The following is a 6,350-nucleotide window of genomic DNA, read 5'->3' as shown; positions in this document are numbered from 1 at the left end:
GGTGTGATATTAGTTTTTAATAACGAGTCAACTAGCGAGACTTAGTAATTTTTATGATTATTAGTGATGTTTGAGCTATATAAATAGTAATTAAATGAATTGCACTAAATACGTAGACCTGAAACGAAGCAACTATTTGTGCCAACTTTAACGTACTAACTCCTCCTTATTAAGGCTAGAGTTAATTAAATTAAAGCTAATGTTTACAGGTTTAGGCACCGCTTATTGATCATGCATTAACTATTACTACGTACTAGTAGTATTATTTTGAAAAATCGAGTAATAGATTAAACCAAAAATTTCACATGCACCAAAACATCTTCAAATCATGGAGTAAACAAATTGACCATACTATATAAATTAAGATAATAGTGTTTCTCCCCACCATTATATCAATCAAATACAAAAATTATAGTAGATGGTATGATTTTTAATATAAAACTAGTAAAGTGAGATAAATAGATAGAAAATGTGATAGGGGTATTGTTGGATAATTGGACTGTGAATTAAATGAGGCTCAGATGAAAATTGGGCTGGTGGCTGCCCTAGCCCAATGCTCGGGTGATATACACCCCTGCCTCTCCTCTCTGCCGCTTGACATTCGATTCACTCTCTCTTCTCTCTACTCTCTCTCTCAACTGTTGAATTCTCTCTTCTCTTCTTCTTCACCGATGAGTCTCTGGTTGTTTCACTGTGATCTTTCACGGTTATTTGAGTGAGAGTTGGAGAAGGCAACCACTTCGGTTGCTGAGGTGTTGGTGAAACTAGGGTTTTCTGTGTGAGGGTTTTCTGTGAGTTTGTGTTCGGAGATGTTTCAGATCTGGCATAGCGGAGTGGTTTGGGGTTGATATCTGTTGTGTGAGGTGAATCACTGGTGGATTCAACGTTGCTTCCTTGGATCTGGTTTCTGGAGAATAGATTCGTACTATTAGCGGGTGGCTGAGCCATAGCTTCGATTCCTTTGTGTTTCTTGTGATTTCTGCTCACTTGTTTGCTTTAATCTTTTGGTTCGAGAGGATCTTTGTGATATTGATAACGTGTGTGTTAAGTGTGCAGGTTCTTAGGTGGTCCAGTGGCATCCGGTCAAGGATTGCATGTTTCTGGTGTAATAGCTAGTTGTGTAATAGCTAGTTTCCTTGTGTAAATCAGCCGCGTGAGTGAGAGTTTGGCTGAGCTATCTTGTATAAGAACAAAGAGGTCTCGGTAAATAGTGAACCCGGACTTGTCTGATCCCTACAGGTATTGTGAGTGAAACATGAGAATCACATTATTAGAAAGTGAAATTTTCTATAAATAGATAGCGAATAATTTTGATAGATGTCCCAAATTAAAAAAAAAAAAGAAAAAAAGAATACTACTCCATTTTTTTATGGATGAAAAATAGTACCTACTACTACTATTAATAAATTTTGAAAATTGTTTTCCAAAAAATAAACTATGCTATTATCTTTTATGCAAACTATTAAAAACGTAGAGAATTTGATGTAATAGCCCAATGTTTATTTTCTGAATCCAGCACCAAACTATTAGGCCCAATATATTATTGACATGTCCACAGACGCAAAAGGCTTCAAGAAAATTTTCGGCGCGTTTCTTCGTTTGTTAGAATTCAGTGTAAAACAGTTGAATAACTGAAAATTGCAGCTCCAAAACGACAGCGGAATTTGCAGTAATGGAGTTCTACCTCGAAGATGGAAAACAATTATCCTCTAATTCATCCACTCTAATTCTGGTTTTTAAGTTTTACGATTTTTCTTCGCACATATTTGCCGTTGCCCTAATTCCTTCGTTATCATGTACATTTCTTAAAATATTGTGCTTGTTCACGTTTCAGCCGGCTCTGTCGATCGGAAATGTAGGACAATTAGCTGTGGATTTGTTAATTTCGTCTCTTAAAGCGGAAAAGGTGGGCTGTTTAGACTATCCGAATGTGCTTCCTTGCGTTGGCAATGATGCTTATTCCCCGTCGCCTCTCGGAAATTAGCTCTTTCTCTCGAAGGTTAATTTCTTCTTATTTTACTTCCAATCTTTAGAAATTTCAATACTTGGGGTGTTTGTTTTTTACGTAGTATACTTATGTTTGTAAATTTGGGGCCAAATATCGCAGCTTATGAATCATCTTCCAGTGCATTGACACTTGTGCAGCAGCGGTCTCCAGTACTTAAGGTACGATTTTTTGGTTTGTTCAATTGTTCAGATAGTTTTTATTTAGTTTCTGCTAGTGCTACTTGTTGCAAAATCCACAAAATTCACAGAGTTCTATAATGTAAATGGATCATTTATTTAAAGTGGACTGCAAATTAGTGGTAGTGATTTATAGTTTTACCAGTAGGGTTGTCTCAGATTGCTTGTGAAACAGGGCATGATGGTGGCATATGCTAAGAACATAGCAAATTTTGCAGCTACTAATGGAAAGAAGCATGTTGTCTTACTTTCCAGCTTAGATTTTGGGCGATGGAGGAATATTGATATGTCAAGGTATTTTATCTAGGTAATTGTTTTGTGTTTTATATGAACTGTTTGTGTGTCTAACCCCGGAGACATTTCCTGCTAGTGGTAAAGGAAAGACGCATGCAATTTTTAATTTCCCTAGTTTCAGTTTGTTGTCTTCTCATCCCAGTGAGAAGTTTGTGATCCATCCATGCATTTGCTGCCCGGAAATAAACTTCAACTTTGCAGTATAGGCACAAGGAAGAGCAAATATTTGTATATTATTCTCTCCATATTTGATTTTTCTAAATCAATATTCAAATGCATGTAGCACATACCTCTATTTGGTTTCCTCAACCTTTTTAATGTAACTTCTTGTTTTATGTGTATAAGCTAGGCTGGGAGTAATGAGATGCTGCCAATTCATTTCTTAAAGAATGAATTTTGGTATATTTAACTAATTCAGCGGTGATATATACCAGTGGTTTGCAGATCTATTACTTATCTAGCTCCAATTTGGACGGAACTGATTCTGCATGTGAAAGCCTTGGGTGGAAAAGACTGCAAAATTATGATCCCGCCCTGAGAACATGGAAGTATCTTGATACATTAGCTCAAGTGTCTGTACGATTCTCCTTTTGACGAATTGAGTGATGATTGCTGCACTCTTTTCATGCTTTAAGGTAATGGTTTTGAATCTAAATGACGTTCTGGCACGATATTACATTTGTTTGTATGATCCTGCTTGCATAACCCGGTGCTATTCAAAGCCATAAAATAACCTATTCGGTCTTTTCAGATGAACTCTTTGGCGTTTATAGAATATATGGAACTTACTATATGTCTCACGTGGTTGGCAAAAATCAGTCAGAACAAAATCAATAATTGTTTAGGATCTAAACCAACACCCATGGCTAATCATGTTCTTTTTAAGCTATATGAATAAACATTAAAAGATAAATATCCGGCTGAGCTTGATTTACTTATTAGTATTACTATCATTGTATTTTAAAGTTTCATATGTTTTGATAGGCTAAAGGGTTGAAGGTGACTTGCTTGTTCTGTTACTGCTCGGAGGGGGACAATATGCCTGAAGCTTTCTCAATGGCTGAGGCAGCAAGCAAAGTTGTTGGGTTAAATGACTTTCTGGGTGAGAATTCTCCTTCAGCTGACCTCATTCGACTTGAATTACAGTACTTGTATTTCCTTATTATTTAATTTCTGATTTTTCCAGCCAATAAAAGTAAACATACACATGCATCTAAATATATCAATGTTCATCCAGTGCACTATATAATGAATTAATATCTCGAGAGTTCTAGATAGATATGCCGAAGTTATGTTTGCCTAGTAAGTTTTCAATCTTTTATCTTTGCGATGCTATAAAATCGACTTGTACCTAAGCTTAAAGCAAGATATTCATTTTTTCTGGTTTGCGTTTTGCTCTGGAATATGGCTTGCAATCTGATTTCTTATGTATCATAATGATACGCAGGTGGTGACAATGGTGCTGGTAAATGGATCACACCGTTCTCATGGCAGAGTGTATATGGACCCCCAGCAGATATGACTCTTTTCTAGGCAAGTGTCACAATGTATTTACCTTTTCTGTTTTGTTACTGACAATGGAGGTGTCAACTTAGATCAGAATTAATGGCAGCCTCTATTTTGAATTTCGGTAATTTTATCTGCACATGCTCCTAGAGTGATTTACGATCTAAATACATGACTATATACATAATTAAGTAGGTGGAATTAGACAAGCAAAAACTCACTCTATAAACATGGAAGTGGCTCCATGCAGCTGTGATGGTTGGCTTTGTTGTACAAAGCCATCATACTTGACTTGCTCATGGCTAATTATAATTTCCCAGCATTGGCATTTGAATTATACAAAAGTAGTGATGAATGAATACATACTGAATTCATCACAAAAAAAGTACCTTAATTACAATTTAAACTAAATTTTGAAATCAAGTGAAGTCCAATAAATTGTAAAGAAACCTCTGTCTCTCTCTAGTTAGTTATTCTTTGGCAAACAAAAACAAAAACAATGGTTGGGCAAAAGTTGTTAGGTAACATATCCCTCTCCAACCAGCAAACGTTTGACAAGTGCCAACAATGGCGTGTGGGTACGCAGGCACACACACAACTCTTCTTAAGTCGTCTCATCAAAGAAACATTTGTCTAGTTTCAACACCACATAACAATTATGATATCACATGCCATTATTAACTCAATAAAGTCCAAATCCAATTTGCCACGAATTGCCAAATCAGAGTCCACTCACACCACAAAATGTCGAAAACTCTTGAAGAAAAACAATTCTATCCATTCAACTGGAGATTCCACAACAATAAAAAGTAGATGAGTCCGGGCCATCCATCCATGTAGTATAGTCAAGGAAGAAACTAAGATGAGATGGGTAATACAAAAGCTGAATCCCCTTATTTTCTCTTGGAAGATATCAAGAAAATGGTGAAACTGAGAATTCAAGCAAGTTGATTTCACCTCGGTGGCAAAACCATGAGTGGCTGGTATATAGAACAAGGCAGTAATCAGGCAGAAAATTACTACCTTGTTTACAATCACAGCATAGAGCAATGAAAAGTGTAGCAGGGTCTGTAGGAACAAGTGGTAGCATTGGTTTGAGATTTGGGCAGCTCCTATTCTCTTCATCCTCTACAGTCTTCATTCATGTCTTTAGGAGTTGGATTCTACAGCTACACAGCCTTTTGGTAATTTCTTCTCTTTTGATATATAGTGATTAATATAGTAGTAATATTTATTCTACGATTGTCCTTGCAGCTTTTCGGGGTTTGCTATTCCATGGAGTTTCACTTTGGCCATACTTGATGGATATTCCATCCTAGCTAACTTCCCAGTACATCAATCAGGCATTTTCATGGTTATTGAAGAATTGAAAGGAATAGAACAGTTGTATTATTACTGTTTTTTTGTTACATTTACATTTGCTTATTACTCTAGTATTTATAGGCATAAAAGTGACCCTTCAAGATCCCCAATAAATGATATTGGAACAACACACTTGGGAACTCTACACTATCTTGGAACCCAAGTCCAATAAATGCTCAGACGGCTCTTTATGTTTCTTGTCTTTCCAACACTCCCCCTCAAGTTAAGTAACGGGGTTTCCGATACTTAACTTGCTCAATACTGCCTTGAATGATTTGGAATTCACCGCCTTGGTTAAAATGTCTGCCAACTGATCTTCTGACTTTACATATGAAAACTCGACAATCCGGGCTTCAATTTTCTCCTTGATGAAATGTCTATCAACTTCCACGTGCTTAGTTCTATCATGCTGAACTGGATTCTCCGAGATGCTAATTGCAGCTTTGTTGTCGCAGAACAGTCTACATGGTTTTGGTACATATAGACCAAGCTCTGTCATGAGCTTCCTTAGCCACAATATCTCAGTAAGGCCACTTTTGATTCCACGGAACTCAGCTTCCGCGCTTGAGAGTGCAACTACCTTCTGCTTCTTACTCCTCCAAGTAACAAGATTTCCTCCAACTAGCGTAAAGTACCCTGCCGTGGACTTTCGGTCATTTGGGTTCCCTGCCCAATCTGCATCAGTGGCTTCACTGATCTCCAAGTGTCCGTGTTTCTCAAACAACACCCCATTCTCCACAGTACCCTTCAAATATCGTACAATTCGGAGAGCTGCTTCCCAATGATCTTCTTGTGGTGAGTGCATGAACTGACTTACAACTCCCACAGCATATGCTATGTCGGGCCTAGTATGAGAGAGGTAAATGAGCTTACCTACCAGCCTTTGATATCTCCCCCTGTCTGTGAGCGTTGCTCCTTCCACCATCTGTAATCCGTGATTCTGTACCATTGGGGTGTCTGCTGGCCTACAGTCCACCATTCCCATTTCTGCTAACAGATCGAGG

At 37.5% G+C, this 6,350-nt stretch overlaps 1 pseudogene; it reads left to right on the top strand.

Moving 5' to 3' along the window:
• The first annotated feature begins 622 nt into the window (after positions 1-622).
• Positions 623-5,376, top strand: LOC121788011 (annotated as a pseudogene).
• Positions 5,377-6,350: the final 974 nt, after the last annotated feature.

Source organism: Salvia splendens, chromosome 2, assembly GCF_004379255.2.
Source record: "Salvia splendens isolate huo1 chromosome 2, SspV2, whole genome shotgun sequence".
Classification (NCBI taxonomy): Eukaryota; Viridiplantae; Streptophyta; class Magnoliopsida; order Lamiales; family Lamiaceae; genus Salvia; species Salvia splendens.
This window is presented reverse-complemented; position numbering and strand designations above follow the sequence as displayed.